We start from the raw sequence: 22,208 nt of genomic DNA on the forward strand, positions 1-22,208 counted from the left end.
CTGCAGTAAGTTCATGGTAAAGTTTAGTTTTTTCTTTTATTTAGTGGTAATAACGAGTAATAATAATCTATGTTTGGCTTCTTTTAGAATTCATAGAAACAAACAGCACTAAAGTACAACTTAGATCCTGGGTCTAAATTGTATCCTATGGAGGCTCACCTTTGGTGATGTTGTACAGGATCACGTTGCCTCTGTAGCTTAGGATACAGCTCTCCAATGTTGGACAGTGCATATGAAAACAGTTCACATTCTCTTGGATGGTGTCATAGTGGAATATCGCCAGGTTACAAGAAACTAAGGAGTTACATAAAAGGTTAATTATCCATCAACGCACCCTGCAAAACATATTAATAAACTTTTGCATAGCGCACTCACACATTACATGCTACACCTGTCCACCTGGCAGGGTACCTGCAAATACAAGTATTGTACAAAATTGCCTACAGTAAATCATGAATTAAACGTTTGAGAATCATTTTAAAATGTCGACATTTAAATAATAGTACATTGGATTCTAGTAGGGTTAAACTGATTATATCGCTGCACATCTTATCCATATTAAAAATCCGATACAAAATTGAACAATTACAGTAAACTTACAATTTCTCGTAAGGCAACAGGTTCGGCTGCATTTCAGAGCTGTCTCTTCTTGGTAATACTTCAGAAGCTGAGCGCCTCTTCTCTGAGATTCCTCAATATCGATGAATATACCAGGGTATTGACGAATCCAACAGTTTTTATAATAAGTAGTCGGCGAACACCTCGATTCCGTGTGGTACACCAAACTCAGAATCGTTAGCAAACTCCATGGAACAGTCATTGCGCGTGTAATATGTAATCAAATCATGTTAAATTCAAGTTGAATAGAGGATCGTGAACAGTTTCGGACACATCTGCGATGTTTCTTGAACTTGGTCGATTGACAGAAATGATCTCGGACTGCTTGCGCCAGCTATGTGTGCCCCAGGTGTGTCACGACTACGTAGGCTACCGGAGGACGAGCTTGCGCGGAATCTCTCTGTGCGTCAAGCCCACATTGTTTTCGCAGTTCTAATTGCGAGGCTCGCATGTCTGATCTCTGCAAACTGTTCATTTATGTACCCTACCACTAGCAGTAATGTAGGCCTGTCTTTATTAGCAGTTGCGAAGAAAACGTGAGTAGCGGCACCTACCAAATAGGCTTCATTACGCTTGCCAGGTGGGTGCCAAACGACGTGCCCATCTGGTTGCTGCTATTCACATTATAGCCTGTAGCGGTGTAGCCTATATTATTGACTCTATTAGACTCAGCTCAATTCAGTAAACGTTATTTATTTTACCATTATACCGTTAGAAGATCAACACGTCTTCAGTAAATCCAGACAGACAGGGAATGCCACAACCCATTGGTCCCACTCTCCACAATATCTGTTTTCAGGGGCAGACATATGAGAGAGGATTACCATATTTGTAGCTAGCAGCCTAGATTCTTAAGAACTAGATTAGGAGACTAAGATATGTTTCTCCCTCACTCTCTTTTGTTCCACTTGTTTCCCACCTATTGTCAGCATGTCTGTCAACCACAATGCCACATTTTCATTATCCACATCTTGGCCCAGGTAGGGTACTGGCTCACAGGTTTGGATAGAATCCTTACAAACTGAAGTGTTTATGCAGGGTTTGGAGTCCAGCTCTGAGGGTGAGGGAGGAAAGAGTTTCAGCAGTAACAATGACCCATGGAGCCGGGAAGGCTGCGCATTGGGACCTGCCAGCGCAGCACAGCCTGAAGCAAGCTTCCGCCCCAGACAGAGACTACACACCAGCGGGGCAGGCTATAACAGTCATAATGAGCTACTGCCACTGGGGTATCATCTGTGGATTGGCAATGATGAAGCTTGTATGCCAGGCGCCCAGAACACAAAATGGAACATTGCTTACATCAGAGATTTCGGAGATGCCTTGCAATGTAAATTCTCTCAGGTGGTCTGCTTGTAGTTGGTTACTCATACAAAAATATATGCCATATCATATGCTTTTATCCAAGGCGACTTACAATCATACGTGCATATATGTTTCATATGAGTGGTCCCAGCGGGAATCGAACCCACAACCATTGGTGTTTCAAGCGCCATGGTCTACCAACTGAGCCACACAGGACTAGGATCTCGCGAATAGTCCTGGGTGTGGTAGGGTGACATCAGCTAAATTGGGCCACTTTTTGGTAAATCGTTTGGGACAATAATACAATACCATATATGCCTTTTCCATGTGTTTTTATGATTAATAATGACTGTTTTTGATAATTTTGTGTTGAAATTATTTAATAAAATATAATTATTTAGGCCCTACAGTTCTTGAAACATCAGCTCTGCCAACATTTGTTGCATGAGCAGTTTCCAGGTAAAATGGGCCACAGCTTCCAGGTAAAATGGGCCAGTCAAACTCCAAAGGGAAATAGTCATTTATCATCAATTTTAATTTTAAAACACAGTTGCTTATACAGCCACATAACATTTAAACTGCATTAAACAAAAATTCATATGTGCCATTCAAAAAACATTTTGGGTGCAAACCCACATATTCAAATGTGCAATTAAAAAAATCCATTTTGGAACAGCATAGATCAGTGAACTGTCAGTGTGTGTGTGTGTGTGTGTGTGTGTGTGTGTGTGTGTGTGTGTGTGTGTGTGTGTGTGTGTGTGTGTGTGTGAACAACACATTTAGAACAAAATGTGCATTCACAAAAATACAAAAATTCACATTCCAAATTATTAACTGATATGTTTGTGTGAAAACTTTTCAAACACAGTCTTTGCAAATGAAGGGTAGCACATGATGTGCACATTCTTGCTTTTCAGTAGCTTAATAAATTCCAGATTATAGACGTGGCTACTGTGGCCGTCAAGGAGGAGAAGATGGGGCCTGGGGTCATCCCTGGGGAGGGACTGAATGAACATTTGACCCCATTCCAGAAAGAGGTCAGAGGTAATCCAGCCATTGTCTGAACACCTTACGCTGGTGTTCTCCGGGCATCCCTGTAGCCACTCAGAACGAACACGCTTCCCCTTAAAAATAATTATTGTTCGACTGTATGTACCTTCTGCATTGAACGCTGCCAGACAAGTTGTTGTCTCCCCCTTCTCTCCGGACACACACCTCCACACATGGCTGGCCAACCTGTCCAACAACCTTTGTCGAACTGAACTGGTCCTGAAGCCCAGACTCGTCACAGTTCCATATATGTGACGGTGTGCCCTCAATACCCAGCTCGACCAAAAGGTTCTCATACTGGTTAAACCACTGGCTAACCACCTCTTTGTTAAGTCCAGCAGCCCGTGCTGCAGACAGGACCTCTGGCTTGCGCATCCCAAGCTCTGGGTTTCGCTTTAGAAAGTTCTGAAACCAGTAATATCCGGCCCTTCCTGCTGTCAGGGAGAAACCAGATATGTCGTTGTTGGCTGCAAAATCAAAGGCCACTTGCTGGACATCACGCTTTGTGAAGGGAAACCCCCTCTGCGCCAATGTCTTGAGGGTGGCAGCAAGCTCCCTTTCCGCCTCCTCTGGAAGGTAGGGCTTCCGCCCTGACACATGTTCACTGCCAGTCACCTTTCCGCTGATGCGTCTTTGCAGTGTGGATCGCGGCACACCCCATGCTCGTGATAAGAAGTGCACACTCACTGTAATTCCTTTCTTCACTCCCTCCCTGTATTCATCTAAGGCACCCTTCATCCTCTCCTCTTTCCACAGATTGTAGTTGTTTGGCCTTCCTTTCCCTCCCTGTTTTATCTTTGTATCCTTTCCTCTCTGGTCCTTGCTCCTCCTCTCTTTTCTCTCGTTCTGTCTCCTCTCATTTCCTCTGCATTCCTTTCTCCTCACCTGTTCTCTCACTTCCTGTCTCCTCTGCTTGTCTCCTCTCTCATCCTTCCTTCTCCTCTCACTTCCTCTCTCTTTCCTTCTCCCTCTCTCTCTCCTCTCGCTTCCCTTCTCGCTTTGCCATACTCACTGTAAATAAAATACTACCATTATTACTGTTGGGGGGGGTCATGGTGTGTGTGTGTGTGTGTGTGTGTGTGTGTGTGTGTGTGTATGCACGTACATACACATACAAACACAAACACACACCCTTACACACAAACTCACTCACACACACTCAAACACATGTGTATGTGTGTTTGTGAGTGACACAAATGATGGCCCATTTTAGCTGAAACCATGTGGCCCATTTTACCTCAAGGGGTTAAGGTAAATTGGGCCCCCCAAAAAAGCATCACTTTTTCAAAAAATATGTTCATATACCAAACTAACAACATTATTTCTGATTGATGCCATCAAGACAGATATTATGCATAGTTTTTTATGGGCATGTTGTTGTTTTTTACAGATTTATCATCCTTATAATAGTTTAGTTAGATTTGGTATGCCAGGCTACTCACCATGCAGCTTTCTGGTGCAGTCTTGATTTGAATTATTGCACTGCCCACCATAGCAACCATGAACCAATCAAATCACCTGTTACTTGTCAAGTACAGTTATGACAACAGTTTGAAATCCTTTTGCAGTCATTGGCTCTAAATTCCAGAGGGGCTGGGACCCCAAACCTTAAATGGCCCATTTTACCTGATGGCCCATTTTACCTGATATCACCCTACACAACGGCATTCATCATATAAAAATCGGACTATACTATTTAATATTGCACTTTTATCTACCGCATCAGAGGACCGTTTTGTATATAAGCTTTCTAACATCAGAAGATAAAATACTGATAATTGAACATTGTCAAAAGAGAAAGAAGAGAACAGGTAAAGACACTTCAATGATAAAGTGTATCAACATGTATTCTGTTGTGGATAAAACATACTATCCCTGGATGAAGAAAAAAACATGTTTCAGAAGGTTCATTTATATGAATCGGCCCACTTGAGCATATCATCTATCATTGCATCTAAATTGTCTCTCCCCTGTGAGTCCTTGTGTACTTTTTAGATTTGTGTCATTCCTGAAACATCCGTCATTAGGATGGCAATGAGGGCTTCATATATCTGGTCCGGGTTACCCCGGTGGGAGAAGTTTGAACCGGGTGAAAAGTGATTGCATTCGTTTTGGAAGGGGGCTGCCTCCCGGGTGTAAGCCTAGTGCCCTGCTCTGGCCGACGGAGAAGTCGTGTATATTTTAAAATATATGATAATATATTTAAAACCCGTATATAAACGTAACATAGATTTTAAAATATATGATCAAATATTTCAATAACATACTGTATATAAATCTCACAACCCAATACAAAAAAAGTATAATATGGATATTGTCACACCTACACCTGCTCCCTCCCTTCGGCGCTCGACGTCGCCGGTCTACTAACCACTGGTCCTGGCAACCCACATTGCGCACACCTGGCAACCATCATTGCGCACACCTGCTCCCCATCGTTAAGCACACCTGGACTTCATCACCACCCTGATTACTCTCCCTTCGTATAGCTCTCACAAACCTCAGTCAGTATTGGTTCTGTTTTCATGTCCAGACACTTTTCTTGTTTTGTAATGCGCCATGTTCGTTATTATTAAACACATCGTCTGCACCTGCTTCCTGACAATGCATCCATCTCACACTTAGGGGTGAATTATTTTCTAATTGCATTTAGTGTTAGGCAACCTTATGACTACTTTGTTTCTTGTATCTACTGTAGATGATACTTGCTTACCATTAGCTGGTTTATGGCTCATTTACCTATTTAAAGGTTAAAACAGGCTTCTTTATGTAAGGTTAAAACAGGCTTCTTTATGTGTTCCTTTTTATTGAAACAGTACATGATCGTTAACTTTTAAATCTTCTAAATACACAGGATGTATTGTTACTGTACTTACAGTACATTCTAGTCTTTTATAGCATCTGAGTGAATTATTTATGTTTTGCAGATCGAAATTCACCCAGGCTCAAGCGTTACTGTCCCAAAAAACGTCTGGAGGGCGGAGTTGTCAACCGTTATGGAGAGGTCATGGAGCGGGCATGCCTTCCACGGGAGGAAGAGAAACTCTGTTTTGTCGAGATCATGGCTAGGAGGGGCTTGGCCTTGGGGTGAGGGTGTAGCTTTCTCAGACTCAATAGAATTTTGTCTACAAGTTCGAAGATCCAATCACTTTGGTTCACTTTTTTGGGGGTCTCCAACTCAGAATGCACATAAGGATAACAGGTGTTTACGAAGATACACTACATGTCCAAAAGTATGTGGACACCTACTCGTCGAACATCTCATTCTAAAATCATGGGCACTGATGTTGGGCGATAAGGCCTGGCTCGCAGTCGGCATTCCAATTCATCCCAAAGGTGTTTGATGAGGTTGAGGTCAGGGCTCTGTGCAGGCCAGTCAAGTTCTTCCACACCAATCTCGACAAACCATTTCTGTATGGACCTCGCTTTGTGCACGGGGGCATTGTCATGCTGGAACCGGAAAGGGCTTAACCCCAACTGTTGCCACAAAGTTGGAAGCACAGAATCGTCTAGCAAGTCATTGTATGCTGTAGCGTTAAGATTTCCCTTCACTGGAACTAAGGAGCCTGAACCATGAAAAACAGCCCCAGACCATTATTCCTCCTCCCCTGAACTTTACAGTTGGCACTATGCATTGGGACAGGTAGCGTTCTCCTGGCATCCGCCAAACCCAGATTAGTCAGTCGAACTGCCAGATGGTGAAGCGTGATTCATCACTCCAGAGTCCAATGGCGGCGAGCTTTACACCACTCCAGCCGACACTTAGCATTGTGCATGGTGATCTTAGGCTTGTGCGCGGCTGCTCGGCCATGAAAACCCATTTCATGAAGCTCCCGACGAACAGTTCTTGTGCTGACGTTGCTTCCAGAGGCAGTTTGGAACTCGGTAGTGAGTGTTTCAACTGATGACCAGACGATTTTTACGCGCTTCAGCACTCAGCGGTCTCGTTCTGTGAGCTTGTGTGGCCTACCACTTCGCGGCTGAGCCGTTGTTGCTCCTAGACATTTCCACTTCAATTCAACAGCACTAATAGTTGACCGGGGCAGCTCTAGAAGGGCATAAACTTGACGAACTGACTTGTTGGAAAGGTGGCATCCTATGACGGTGCCACGTTGAAAGTCACTGAGCTCTTCAGTAAGGCCATTCTACTGCCAGTGTTTGTCTATGGAGATTGCACGGCGGTGCGCTCAATTTTATACACCTGTCAGCCATGGGTGTGGCTGAACTAGCCGACTCCACTAATTTGAAGGGGTGCCGACATACTTTTGTGTATATATAGAGAATATGTCTTATTATGGCATCTGTGAGTGCATGGGCAGCACCATTGAGACATACAACATTGTGATCTGGAGGCTACTATACCGGGAGACTTCCAGCAACAATATGCTAACTTCAATCATCTCCAAACTGCACGCAGAGACATACACATTTTATTCTTGAGTTTATCTGACTCTGGGTGAGTAGAAAAACTACCTAAATCTCAATCTCACAGTATCCCATAAAAAATGTATACACCATAACAGGGTTGGGGTCAATTTCAATTAAATAAATTGAAGGATGTTAAAGGGATAGTTCACTTTTTTACACCTTATAGTCAAGATTACTAACCAAAAAAACTATGGGGGTGATGGAGGAAAATTAGTCAAAGTTTAATGTCTGTGGCCAAATCCCCTCAAGTTAATAGTGCCTATTTAAACAACTAAGTTATGGATTACAGTTTCTCCTGGCCCATGGACTACTTTCAGGGAAAGGAACCATCTGACTGACTATAAGGTGTAAAAAAGTGAACTATCCTTTAATTGAATTTACAAATCAATTATTGCAAATAGGGCGTTAATGGTCAAGGATATTTTTATTAAACAGAATTTGATCCTTTGACGACCCCAAACCCAACCCCTAACTGTTCTATATGGTCTTAATCTTATGTATTGCTTTCCTTCTACAGATGCTGTCATGAAGCGCTTCCTGGATGCAACAAAGGGACAAGTGGGAACGGTTTAAAACAGTAAAATTGCTGAATTGAGAAGCGATATAAAAAAGAAATAATAGGATTTAATTGAGTTTAGTGTTGTCGTTTACTCTAAGGTTTTATTACCATGACTACAAGTATCACTGAAATAATGCTCCCGTAACATATGTTAACACATATTGTTAACATGTATTGTGACAGATAAGGGACATATGTAATAAACATTTGAATACTGTGTCACATATGCACTACCGGTCAAAAGTTTTAGAACACCTACTCATTCAAGGGTTTTTCTTTATTTTTACTATTTTCTACATTGTAGAATAATAGTACATATGGAATCATGTAGTAACCAAAAATGTGATTCTTCAAATAGCCACCCTTTGCCTTGACAGCTTTGCACACTCTTGGCATTCTCTCAACCAGCTTCATGTGGAAAGCTTTTCCAACAGTCTTGGAGTTCTCACATATGCTGAGCACTTGTTGGCTGCTTTTCCTTCACTCTGCGGTCCGACTCATCCCAAACCATCTCAATTTGGTTGAGGTCGGGGGATTGTGGAGGCCAGGTCATCTGATGCAGCACTCCATCACTCTCCTTCTTGGTAAAATAGCCCTTGTGTTGGGTCATTGTCCTGTTGAAAAACAAATGATAGTCCCAAACCAGATGGGATGGCGTATCGCTGCAGAATGCTGTGGTCGCCACGCTGGTTAAGTGTGCCTTGAATTCTAAATAAATCACAGACAGTGTCACCAGCAATGCACCCCCACACCATAACACCTCCTCCTCCATTCTTTACGGTGGGAAATACACATGCAGAGATCATCCGTTCACCCACACCGCGTCTCACAAAGACACGGCGGTTGGAACCAAAAATCTCCAATTTGGACTCCAGACCAAAGGGCAAATTTCCACCAGTCTAATGTCCATTGCTCATGTTTCTTGGCCCAAGCAGGTCTCTTCTTCTTATTGGTGTCCTTTAGTAGTGGTTTCTAAAGCAATTCAACCATGAAGGCCTGATTCACACAGTCCACTCTGAACAGTTGTTGAGATGTGTCTGTTACTTGAACTCTGTGAAGCATTTATTTGGGCTGCAATTTCTGAGGCTGGTAACTAATGCACTTATCCTCTGCAGCAGAGGTAACTCTGTGTCTTCCATTCCTGTGGCGGTCCTCATGAGAGCCAGTTTCATCATAGCGCCTGATGGTTTTTGCGACTGCACTTTAAGAAACTTTCGAAGTTCTTGAAGTTTTCCGTATTGACTGACCTTCATGTCTTGTAATGATGGACTGTGTGTTATTCCATATGTGTTATTTCATAGTTTTGATGTCCTCACTATTATTCTAGAATGTAGAAAATAGTAAAAATAAAGAAAAACCCTTGAATGAGTAGGTGTTCTAAAACTTTTGACCGGTAGTGTATATGAGCATATAAGGTAACATATATTATGACATATAAGGGACATATGTAATAAACATTTCAATACTACATGTCACACAAATGAGCATTTAAGTATTATACATATATGCACATATACTGAAAAAATATACACTACCGTTCAAAAGTTTGGGGTCACTTAGAAATGTCCTTGTTTTCCATGAAAACATACATGAAATGAGTTTGAATAGGAAATATAGTAAAATGCATAGGAAATGTAGTCATTGACAAGGTTAGAAATTATGATTTTTAATTGAAATAATAATTGTGCCCTTCAAACTTTGCTTTCGTCAAATAATCCTCCATTTGCAGCAATTACAGCCTTGCAGACCTTTGGCATTCTAGTTGTCAATTTGTTGACGTAATCTGAAGAGATTTCACCCCATGCTTCCTGAAGCACCTCCCACAAGTTGGATTGGCTTGATGGACACTTCTTACGTACCATACGGTCAAGCTGCTCCCACAATAGCTCAATAGGGTTGAGATCCCTATTGATGACTGTGCTGGCCACTCCATTAGACAGAATACCAGCTGACTGCTTCTTCCCTAAATAGTTCTTGCATTGTTTGGAGCTGTGCTTTGGGTCATTGTCCTGTTGTAGGAGGAAATTGTCTCCAACCAAGCGCCGTCCACAGGGTATGGCATGGCGTTGCAAAATGGAGTGATAGCCTTCCTTCTTCAAGATCCCTTTTACCCTGTGCAAATCTCCCACTTTACCACCACCAAAGCACCCCCAGACCATCACATTGCCTCCACCATGCTTGACAGATGGCATCAAGCACTCCTCCAGCATCTTGTCATTTGGTCTGCGTCTCACAAATATTCTTCTTTGTGATCCGAACACCTCAAACTTCGATTCGTCTGTCAATAACACTTTTTTCCAATCTTCCTCTGTCCAGTGTCGGTGTTCTTTTGCCCATCTTAATCTTTTATTTTTATTGGCCAGTCTGAGATATGGCTTTTTCTTTGCAACTCTGCCTAGAAGGTCAGTATCCCGGAGTCGCCTCTTCACTGTTGACGTTGAGACTGGTGTTTTGCGGGTACTATTTAATGAAGCTGCCAGTTGAGGACCTATGAGGCGTCTGTTTCTCAAACTAGACACTAATGTATTTGTCCTCTTGCTCAGTTGTGCACCGGGGCCTCCCACTCCTCTTTCTATTCTGGTTAGAGCCAGTCTGTGCTGTTCTGTGAAGGGAGTAGTACACAGCGTTGTACGAGATCTTCAGTTTCTTGGCAATTTCTCGCATGGAATAGCCTTCATTTCTCAGAACAAGAATAGACTAACGAGTTTCAGAAGAAAGTTATTTGTTTCTGGCCATTTTGAGCCTGTAATCAAACCCACAATTGTTGATGCTCCAGATACTCAACTAGTCTCAAAAAGGCCAGTTTTATTGCTTCTTTAAAATCAGCACAACAGTTTTCAGCTGTGCTAACATAATTGCAAAAGGGTTTTCTAATGATCAATTAGCTTTTTAAAATGATAAACTTGGATTAGCAAATACAACGTGTCATTGGAACACAGGACTGATGGTTGCTGATAATGGGCCTCTGTACGCCTATGTAGATATTCCAGTAAAAATCTGCCGTTTCCAGCTACAATAGCCATTTACAACATTAACAATGTCCTCACTGTATTTCTGATCAATTTGATGTTATTTTAATGGACAAAAAAAATGTTTTTCTTTCGAAAACAAGGACATTTCTAAGTGACCCCAAACTTTTGAACGGTAGTGTATATAAACGCAACATGCAACAATTTCAAAGATTTTGCTGAGTTACAGTTCATATAAGGAAATCAGTCAATGTGAAATCTATGGATTTCACATGACTGGGCAGGGGCGCAACCATGGGTGCAACATGGCCAAGTGCAACATGGCCAATTTACTGAATAAATGCATTAGTAAATGTAGAGTGGGAAACTGATTAAAAAGTACAATCCCTGGATGAAGGATCCTTTATACTAATCGGCCCACTTGAGCATATCATCAATCATTGCATCTTACTTGTCTCTCCCCTGTGAGTCCTTGTGTACTTTTAAGATTTGTGTCAATCCTGAAACATCTGTTACAACAACTGCAATGATATTATTTCTCCCCTGTGTGGGACTTTCTGTGATATTTCAGATTTCCACTCTGATTGAATGCTTTGCCACAATCAGGGCAGCGAAATGGCTTCTCTCCTGTGTGAATCCGGATGTGTTTCTTCAGATCGCCGCTGGTGCTGAATCCTTTGCCACAAACAGGGCAGTGACACGTTTTTTCCCCTGTGTGGCTTCTCATGTGCACTATCAGATTACTGTTTAAGGTGAACCATTTACTACAAACATGACAACAATACCTAGCTGCAATGTGAGTTTGGAGGTGATCTTTCATACTTTCTGTTGACGCCATATGCTTTCCACACACTCCACAAAGTGTTTCTTTATCATTTGTATGAGTTTGAACATGTTTAAATAATAAACCCATGTAATGAAAATACTTGCCACACACCTTACAACAACCAGGAGTAGCATGACCTTGCCTGGGTGATTTCAGATGGGACAACTGTGTGAATTTGTTATCCTTAGTGTTGATAAGGGAGCTTTGTCCTTTTACCATCTTTGTTCCCTTTGATTTGACTGACTTAAAACATGACGGAGGTCCGCCAGTCTCCATACCACTGTCACTTTCACTGTTTTCACTCTGAGCTGCAGAACAGTCTGGATTTACTGCAGAGAGGGGCTGAAAGACACTGGTTGGTTCTGATTCTCCGTAGTCCTCTCTATCAGGTTCTGTTTTGATCTGTTCAGTGGTAGTATTGGGTAGGGTGTCTCTGTCTCCATTTCCTTCCTTTCGGGCTTGATAAAAATGTGAACGCTGAGTTGGTTCCCCATTACATACACTTTTCACACAGGCAGGAGTGAATATGGAGTCTTTGGTATCATGCTCAAGCCCTTGAAGCTGCTCGTCCTCCTGACTGGCCCCATGTTCGTCTTTGACCTGTGTGGGCTCTGGGTCCTCATGCCTCAGACTGGGGCTCCACTCCTGCTCACAGTGCTGCTGCTCAGGGGAAGCCTCCACTTCAGAGACAGAGAGAGTGAGCTGCTGGAGGTCTGGAGGAATGGAGAAAGAATTAAACTCAATGCTGACATTATGCAAAGTTTATCCTAGGATTTTTTTCAGGAGTGACTCTCTGGCACTGGCTCTATGCACACTCACTCACACATACAACACACACTTAGACTACATACGCTGACACACACATGTATATTGACGCCACACACACACTCACACATAGATACACTTTCACATACTGTTATGATTTGTGATACAAGATTTATTAATGTATGGAGAAATCATAAGCTGTATGTGGACAGAGAACAAGCCATGTGTTATGTCGGTCACGAATGAGTACTAGAAGGTCCGTGTGCCAAGATAGATTGGGGGGGCCACTGTTGCTAATCTTAGGAAGGGTGCGTGATGGAATGGCCTGGCTAGGGTGCCACACTACACCAAGGAGGTAGATGATATGGTGGTGGATGAGTGACAATCAATAATGGTTAGCAACTGTGTATGGGATAAAAGTAGATAGGAAAGGCAGTATATAAGCTGAGAGAATGTCTATGGAAGTCATTCAGATAGCAAGAGGCAAAGCACGTGCAGCCTGTCATTGAATCAAACATTGTAACCATTAAATAATGACTGAATCCAATCTCCATCTGTGTCAACTGCTCTCTTGCATCCTGAACTTCTCAATACCAGAAACTCATCATAACAGATTGGCGTATAAACGAACAGGATTCAGTTCACAGCCAAACTAACTGGTAAGCAGACTTTCATTTTTTTGATTATGTCAAATTCTGCTTATCTGTGGTAAGGCTGAGCTGTAACGAAAGTTTAAAATTCTATATTTTAAAAGGGGGATGATGAGTGGTGTTGAGTTGTGTAGGGATGTAGCTCAGTTGGTAGAGCATGGCGTTTGCAACGCCAGGGTTGTGGGTTCGATTCCCACGGGGGGCCAGTATGAAAAATTAAAAATTAATAATGTATGCACTCACTAACTGTAAGTCGCTCTGGATAAGAGCGTCTGCTAAATGACTAAAATGTAAATGTAAAATGTGTAGAACGGATGTAAGGACAATATCAAATTGGACAATGACATGGTGCTTATGATTCAAAATGACGGTGTGTTTAAAATACTGAGTGAAGGCAAGAGAGGACAAACGAGTGGGCGCAGGACACCCTTGATGTCAAGTACGTCATAAAGAGAGTGGATTTTTTTCCCTTAATGTAAAACAGTACATTATAAAATGAGTGGGCGCAGGCACCCTTGATGTACAGGTACATCATAAAGAGAGTGGGAATTTAGTCCCTTAATGTAAAAGTACATTATAAAAGACATTGGGTATAAAAGGAACAGGTTACGGACCTTTGACGTAATAAATCGTCATAAACGGTAGAGAGCCTTAGTACCTTGCTAATTACTCAAAACGGCCAGGAGAGGGGGCCAGTGAAATGTAATATATTGAATCATAAGCAGTAATGATAGACATAGGTAAACAAAATGTGTATTTATTTTACTAAAGATCGAGGTGGAGATTTGATTCAAACATTTAATTACTAATATTCTATAAACTAATATACGTGAGAATGGGGAGTCAATTCAGTATACCGAATACGGGCAAAACAGTAACAAAGCATAAATCAGAGCTAGATTTACCTAGAAGGGAACGAAAAGTTATGATGAAATAGTTGCAGACAAATCCGCATCTAAAACATATATATTTTAAGAGCATTGAACATCTAACACCACGTGACTGGATGTTAATTACATTTGGGGTTTTCTATGTGGAACCATATCTTAGTGATTTATCAGCATGGACAGATAATGACTATCCTCTTGATGGTAGTTTTAAAAGGGATAAATTACAAGTCGCACGTAATTATATAATTGATAATACAGCCATAAGCAACCCGAAATGGGATTTAGAGTACATGAAAGAGGTGTATACCGCATGGGATTTAATGAGTGTACAATGGCCGGTAAATATAATGAGGAAGGAGGAAAAATCTGTTAGGAAGTTACGTAATTTGGCAATGGAGCAACATAATTTACCTTCTGAAAAGGCTCAATCCAAAGGGGCTATTAAAGGTTCTGAAAGTATTAAAGGCATTTATCCACAATTAGCGACCTCTATTCAGCCTCCAGCTTATAGTCTTGACGTAGAAGAGGATTTATTGGTACATTTGCAAAATTGTTTTAAGAATATGAGAAGTAGTAATCAATGGGTTATGGGTTAGATTACATTTATTAGGTAAAGGTGTAGTTATGGTATAAGGCAGGATGTAGAGGAGGCATGTCTATGAAACTAGTGGACTATAGCAAGCTGAAAAAATTTGCACTTTCTAATGTCAAAGTTTCTACTGACTGTTATGAAGACAGGATAAAGTAGCATACTGTGCCTCACCTAACAATGTTCTGAAGATTTGTTTCAAAGGGTGAAGGCAACTCTGCCCCGCCTAACAGGAGAATCTGGACATTGTATGCACCATGGAGACTATGTGGTAGTAAAGGATTACATAAGTAAGAGCGGAACAGAATCTAGGTGGAGAGGTCAGTACTAGGTGTTGCTGACTACCTCGATGGAGGGGAAAGTAGTAGAAACAGATTTATACATCTATGTGTCCCACGGTAAGAGTATTCTAACTCAGAGGAGGAAGATGGTATTGCCACTGTGGAGCATTGTTTTTGTGTTTGTGTCTGTGTGTTTTGCAGCAGTCTATCTCACCTTCCCTATTGGTACGCTGAAAGAAGGACACACTACACAGAGCAATGTGAACAGAAATTGGGAAGTATATTAGAAATTGGTATTAAGAATAATTGGTATAACATAATAATTTGTCATATAGTCAATGCTTATATGGTTTCTTGGATTAGAAATGAAATCAATTGAACTGTTATGTTTTGTCTTCTAGTGAGGTAAATACAGATGGTGTCTTGATGCATAGCAGGGATAATTTGGCCTAGAATGGTGTGAATCTAAAAAAGAAACAACCTCTGTACTGGCTGAAGATGAACATCAGATGCGTTGAAGACGTTTTTGTAAAGCACCACTTCTACAGGCAACCGGGGTAAAACAGCCAATTGAAGCAATCAACGGATTGTATCATGTTTTTATATCAAGAGAGTGGGAAAGGAGTCCACCATTGAGTGAGAATGGAGAAATATATGTTCATATACAACATTTGTAATGTTGTGGGTATAATGGTTGGCAAATGGGCAAGACAAGGAGGTTGTAGGGTAGGTGGTGACTTGGATGAGACATTGAAGTTGGGATATTGTCATGGGCAATTCATTTTGAAATATGAAGATGTCTGAAGAACATAATGAAGAGACGCCAGAAGATCTAAGGGCCGGGAAAAAGAAGGGGTTACGTAGCTGTGTTGATAATACATTTGAATTTATCTAAATTTGCTAATGTGAATAGGAGGTATATACACTGCTAAATTAATAGTATTAATAATGCATTGAGAGGATGATCTGTATTTATTATCAGGATGAGGAAGGTCATAATAGAATTATGGATATTTATACTGTATGTTAATATAAGTGTACATTCTGACAGTTGAAATGGGTGATAAAGTTGAGGGTTTTAATTTTGATTGATAAGGACCAAGTGAATCAATAAGAATTGTCATTCTAAATATGGTTTTGGTTATAATATAAGATGACAGTGATTTAAGTAAATCATTAGTATATTGTGGTCCTCTGTAGCTCAGCTGGTAGAGCACGGCGCTTGTAACGCCAAGGTAGTGGGTTCGATCCCCGGGACCACCCATACACAAAAATGTATGCACGCATGACTGTAAGTCGCTTTGGATAAAAGCGTCTGCTAAATGGCATATTATTATTATTATTATTATTATTATATATTAGTAACTAACTATTTTCAGCATGAAGGATATTGATTGTACAATTGAGATAACTGTCTTATATAGATATTGTGGTTGAATTTCTCGATCATAAATAGTTCAGGGGTGTACTCATTTAACAGGGACTGAAAACTGAGTGTTATACTGTGTATCTCTACTCATGCATATTATGAGAAGAGTGTAATTATCATGGGTTTTCAAGCAATTGGGTTTGAAATATCACTCATTGGAAACTATGCAATTGATAATCGCATAGCATTGGATGCTATTATAGTAGATAAGGGGGAATGTATGCGATTATAGGGGGAGAATCATGTTGTACATGCTTGACATCAGGATTAGTAAGGTATTGGGAATTTAAGTAAAGCTATGGGAAATATTAGAGATCTACAGGAAGGTATTAAGAGTATTAAATCTTCATCTATATCATCTTATTCCATTGTAGAGTTCATGGATAATGTTGATTGAGGAATGTGGAATGTTAAGTTGGAACTGTATAGTGTGGAATTTAAGGTTTACAGGATTGAAGATGTGGAAAGAAGAAGATCTCAGTTGATCAGATAGCGCCCCATGAGACCAGAGAAAAGCTTGGGCTTCCTCTGAATGAACATTGATGAAGAAGATTAAAGTTATTTTTATTGGGATATATTCATTTGAATATATTATAATTTCCATGCAACTTAGAATGTGTCATGAATCAATGTATTTTGTGGAATGATGTCAGGATGTTAGGAATTCATTTGTATGTTTTGTTTGTTTTGTTCAATGAATGTTATATTAATGGAATTCTCTTTGCAACAACAAATAGAAAGAAAAATAGGAATTGTTATGATGATTTGTGATACAAGATTAATTAATGTATGGAGAAATCATAAGCTGTATGTGGACAGAGAACAAGGACAAGCCATGTGTTATGTCGGTCACAAATGAGTACTAGAAGGTCAGGTTGTATTCGGCGAATATGACATAAAATTGGGTTTGATGGGTAGGGTGGAGGGGTGCATTGCTGCTAGCGTTAGCGCAATGACATGCTAGCTGTTCCCGTAGACTTCCATTAATTGAGCCAACGACTATCCATTTAAAAGCGTGTTTATTAGGTACACCCCCCGGTCACGAGAATTGATCACTTCTACAGACAGTGAGTCACGTGGCCGTGGCTTGCAATATAACGCAGGCAAACAGACATTGAGGCATTCAGTTACTGTTCGATTTAACATTAGAATGGGCAAAACACGTGACCTAAGCGACTTTGAGCGTGGTACGATCGTCGGTGCCAGGCACACCGGATCTATTGTCTCAGAAACGGCCAATCTCCTGGACTTTTCGCCCACGACAGTGTCTAGGGTTTACCGAGAATGGTGCGACAAAAAAAAAACATCCAGTCAGCGGGGCAAAAACAGTTAATTGATGGGAGAGATCGAAGGAGAATGGCAAGAATCGTGCAAGCCAACAGGCGGGCCACAAACAAACAAATAACGATGCAGTACCACAGTGGTATGCAGAACGGCATCTCGGAACGCACAACTCGTCGATCATTGTCCCGGATGGTTATTGCAGCAGACGACCACAACGGGTTCCACTCCTATCAGCTAAAAACAAGAAGAAGCGGCTCCAGTGGGCACACGATCACCAACACTGGACAATTGAATTGTGGAAAAACATTGCCTGGGATATGACAGCGAGTTCAGTTTACTTGAGTGGCCTGCGCAGTCCCCAGACCTCAACCCAATAGAGCATCTTTGGGATGAGATGGAACGGGCTGTTCACAGCATGAATGTACCGCCGTCCAATATGCAGAAACTGTGTGATACCATCGCGTCAGCATGGACCAACATCCTTGTGGAAAGTTTCCTACAATTTGTAGAATTATGTTCTGGAGGCAAAGGGGGGTCTGACCTGGTAGTAGATGGGTGTACCAAATAAACTGGCCGGAGAGTGTGTGTGTGTGTGTGTGTGTGTGTGTGTGTGTATACATACAGTACCAGTCAAAAGTTTGGACACGTACTCATTCAAGGGTTTTTCTTTATTTGTACTATTTTCTACATTGTAGAATAATAGTGAAGACATCACAACTATGAAATAACACATATGGAATCATGTAGTAACCAAAACATTTGAGATTCTTCAAATAGCCACCCTTTGCCTTGATGACAGCTTTGCACACTCTTGGCATTCTCTCAACCAGCTTCACCTGGAATGCTTTTCCAACAGTCTTGAAGGAGTTCCCACATATGCTGAGCACTTGTTGGGTGCCTTTTCTTCGCTCTGCCGTCCGACTCATCCCAAACCATCTCAATTTGGTTGAGGTCGGGGGATTGTGGAGGCCAGGTCATCTGATGCAGCACTCCACCACTCTCCTTGATAAAATAGCCCTTACACAGCCTGGAGGTGTGTTGGGTCATTGTCCTGTTGAAAAACAAATGATAGTCCCACTAAGCCCAAACCAGATGGGAAGGCGTATCGCTGCAGAATGCTGTGGTACCCATGCTGGTTAAGTGTGCCTTGAATTCTAAATAAATCACAGACAGTGTCACCAGCAAAGCACCCCCACACCATAACACCTCATCCTTAATGCTTTACGGTGGTAACTACACATGCGGCAATCATCCGTTCACCCACACAGCGGTTGGAACCAAAAATCTCCAATTTGGACTCCAGACCAAAGGGCAAATTTCCACCTGTCTAATGTCCATTGCTCGTGTTTCTTGGCACAAACAGGTCTCTTCTTATTATTGGTGTCCTTTAGTAGTGGTTTCTTTGCAGCAATTCAATCATGAAGGCCTGATTCACACAGTCCCCTCTGAACAGTTGATGTTAATATGTGTCTGTTACTTGAACTCTGTGAAGCATTTATTTGGGCTGCAATTTCTGAGGCTGGTAACTCTAATGAACTTATCCTCTGCAGCAGAGGTAACTCTGGGTCTTCCATTCCTGTGGCGGTCCTCACGAGAGCCAGTTTCATCATAGCGCTTGATGTTTTTTGCGACTGCACTTGAAGAAACTTTCAAAGTTGTTGAAATTTTCCGTATTAACTGACCTTCCATGTCTTAAAGTAATGATGGACTGTCGTTTCTCTTTGCTTATTTGAGCTGTTCTTGCCATAATATGGACTTGGTCTTTTACCAAATAGGGCTATCTTCTGTATACCACCCCTACCTTGTGACAACACAACTGATTGGCTCAAATGCATTAAGAAGGAAAGAAATTCCACAAATTAACTTTTAAGAAGGCACACCTGTTAATTGTAATGCATTCCAGGTGACTACCTCATGAAGCTGGTTGAGAGAATGCCAAGAGTGTGCAAAGCTGTCATCAAGGAAAAGGGTGGCTATTTGAAGAATCTCAAATCTAAAATATATTTAGATTTGTTTAACACTTTTTTGGTTACTACATGATTCCATGTGTTATTTCATAGTTTTGATGTCTTCACTATTATTCTACAATGTAAAACATTTGTAAAGATAAAGAATAACCCTTGAATGAGTAGGTGTGTCAAAACTTTTGACTGGCAATATATATATATATATATACAATTTCAGCGGTGGCAACAATTTAGCAGGGGTGGGCCACCACTGCTAAATTTATATAGGGGAAACACTGCATTATGACATTTAGATCTACCTGATTTAGTTACCATTCCGCTCAAAAATAACTATCTTTGGCATTGCTCCTTTTGTTTCATAAAATGAAGGTTGAGTAAGTTTGACAAACGTAATGAGTTACAAACCTGCTCCGTCTTGCTTTATCTCAGGTTGAAGAACAATGTCGAGCAGCCTCTGTAGACGGACAACTTCCTCCTGATACTCTGCTATAGTTTTTTCAACGACCTCGAATATCTCTTCAGCAGCAGCTGTTAATCTATCGTAGAGAAAAATTCTCAACAACTGTATTTTAGACATGTTTAGATAATGCAAGATGAGTAGCTAGCTAGCTGTGTTGTTATAATTGTCCGAAATTTCGTGACCCGGAAGTGCCTTTTTTGGTCCGCGACACTAAAAAAGTACTTCCGGATCACGGAATTTCGAAACATTTTCACAGTAAAAGTCTCCCACGTAATAGTAGAAACGTGTCAATAACATATATATATTCATGATATATGAAAATTATTTGTCTAAACTTTAACAATGATTCATATTTGTTCATATTTAGGTGACATTTACATTAAATGTGGGTTTTAAAATATGTTCCAAGGTCAAATAAATGGCCACAATGCAAATCACTTTGAGTGGAATACATATTGGCTTATAGAGCAAAAACTATTGTTGGTCACACAGTAAAGGTTTTGTAGGGAATACTCAGTAGGGTCTGTAGAATGTATATATGGTGTCATTTCATGGGGCTCTGAATAATACGAAGTGTTGCTGTCATTTTACTACACCCATTCCATTGGCCACAATGCGAATCACTGTATATGGAATACATATTGGCATAGAGAAAAAAACATTATTTGTGCCAATGTAAAAGTGGGGTGGGGAGTACTAAGTAGGGTCTGTAGAATCTATCTATGGTGTTATTTCATAGGGCTCTGAATAATACGAAGTGTTGCTGGCCTTTTACTGTGGTCAAATAGCTTCAAATGGGGTGCCTGGACACTATACGCTACAAATATAGCACTGTACAGGAAAAACAATTATTTGTGCCGATGTAACAGTGGGGTGGGGAGTACTCAATAGGGTCTGTAGAATCTACACTGAGTGTACAAAACATTAGGAACACCTTCCTAATTTTGAGTTGCACCCCCTTTTCCCCTCAGAACAGCCTCAATTTATTGGGGCATGGACTCTACAAGGTGTCGAAAGCATTCCACAGGGATGCTGACCTATGTTGACTCCAATGCTTCCCACAGTTGTGTCAAGTTGGCTGGATGTCCTTTGGGTGGTGGACCATTCTTACATTTACATTTAAGTCATTTAGCAGACGCTCTTATCCAGAGCGACTTACAAATTGGTGCATTCAACTTAGGATAGCCAGTGGGACAACCACATCTTGATCACAGTAAGTACACTTCTTCAAACAAGCAGCTGTGAGAAAAGTCAGTGCAATCAGGGACAACTACATCTCGATCACAATAAGTACATTTCTTTAAACAAGTCAGTGCTAGCAGGTGAAATAAGTCAGATGTTAGTTTAGACAAAAGACAGTGGTAGTAAAGGGGGGGTAGAAGGATTACTATTATACTATTCCAGGTATTCCTTAAAGAGGTAGGGTTTCAAGTGTCTCCGGAACGTGGTCAGTGACTCCGCTGTCCTGGCGTCGTGGGGGAGCTTGTTCCACCATTGGGGTGCCAGAGCAGCGAATAGCTTTGACTGGGCTGAGCGGGAACTGTGCTTCCGTAGAGGTAGGGGGGCTAGCAGGCCAGAGGTGGATGAACGTAGTGCCCTCGTTTGGGTGTAGTGTCTGATCAGAGCCTGAAGGTAAGGAGGTGCCGTTCCCCTCACAGCTCCGTAGGCAAGCACCATGGTTTTGTAGTAGATGCGAGCTTCAACTGGAAGCCAGTGGAGTGTGCGGAGGAGCGGGGTGACGTGAGAGAACTTGGGAAGGTTGAACACCAGACGGGCTGCAGCGTTCTGGATAAGTTGCAGGGGTTTAATGGCACAGGCAGGGAGCCCAGCCAACAGCGAGTTGCAGTAATCCAGACGGGAGATGACAAGTGCCTGGATTAGGACCTGTGCCGCTTTCTGTGTAAGGTAGGGTCGTACTCTGCGAATGTTATAGAGCATGAACCTGCAGGATCGGGTCACCGCTTTGATGTTAGCAGAGAACGACAGGGTGTTGTCAAGGTTCTTTGCACTCTGGGAGGAGGACACAATGGAGTTGTCAACCGTGATGGCGAGATCATGGAGCGGGCAGTCCTTCCCCAGGAGGAAGAGCAGCTCCGTCTTGCCGAGGTTCAGCTTGAGGTGGTGATCCGACATCCACACGG

The 22,208-nt window shown here is 41.6% G+C and overlaps 1 protein-coding gene across 1 annotated transcript in view; it reads left to right on the top strand.

Annotated features, from left to right (window-relative positions):
* The window catches only part of LOC121531729 (28S ribosomal protein S35, mitochondrial), a 35,021-nt gene extending 22,370 nt beyond the window's left edge, over nucleotides 1-12,651 (top strand). Inside the window, exon 9 of the mRNA XM_041837134.1 lies at nucleotides 12,635-12,651. The gene's annotated coding sequence lies outside the window, so the exon portion shown is untranslated. The remainder of the gene's footprint in view (nucleotides 1-12,634) is intronic.
* Nucleotides 12,652-22,208: the final 9,557 nt, after the last annotated feature.

This window comes from Coregonus clupeaformis, chromosome 19 (genome assembly GCF_020615455.1).
Source record: "Coregonus clupeaformis isolate EN_2021a chromosome 19, ASM2061545v1, whole genome shotgun sequence".
In the NCBI taxonomy this organism is placed as follows: domain Eukaryota; kingdom Metazoa; phylum Chordata; class Actinopteri; order Salmoniformes; family Salmonidae; genus Coregonus; species Coregonus clupeaformis.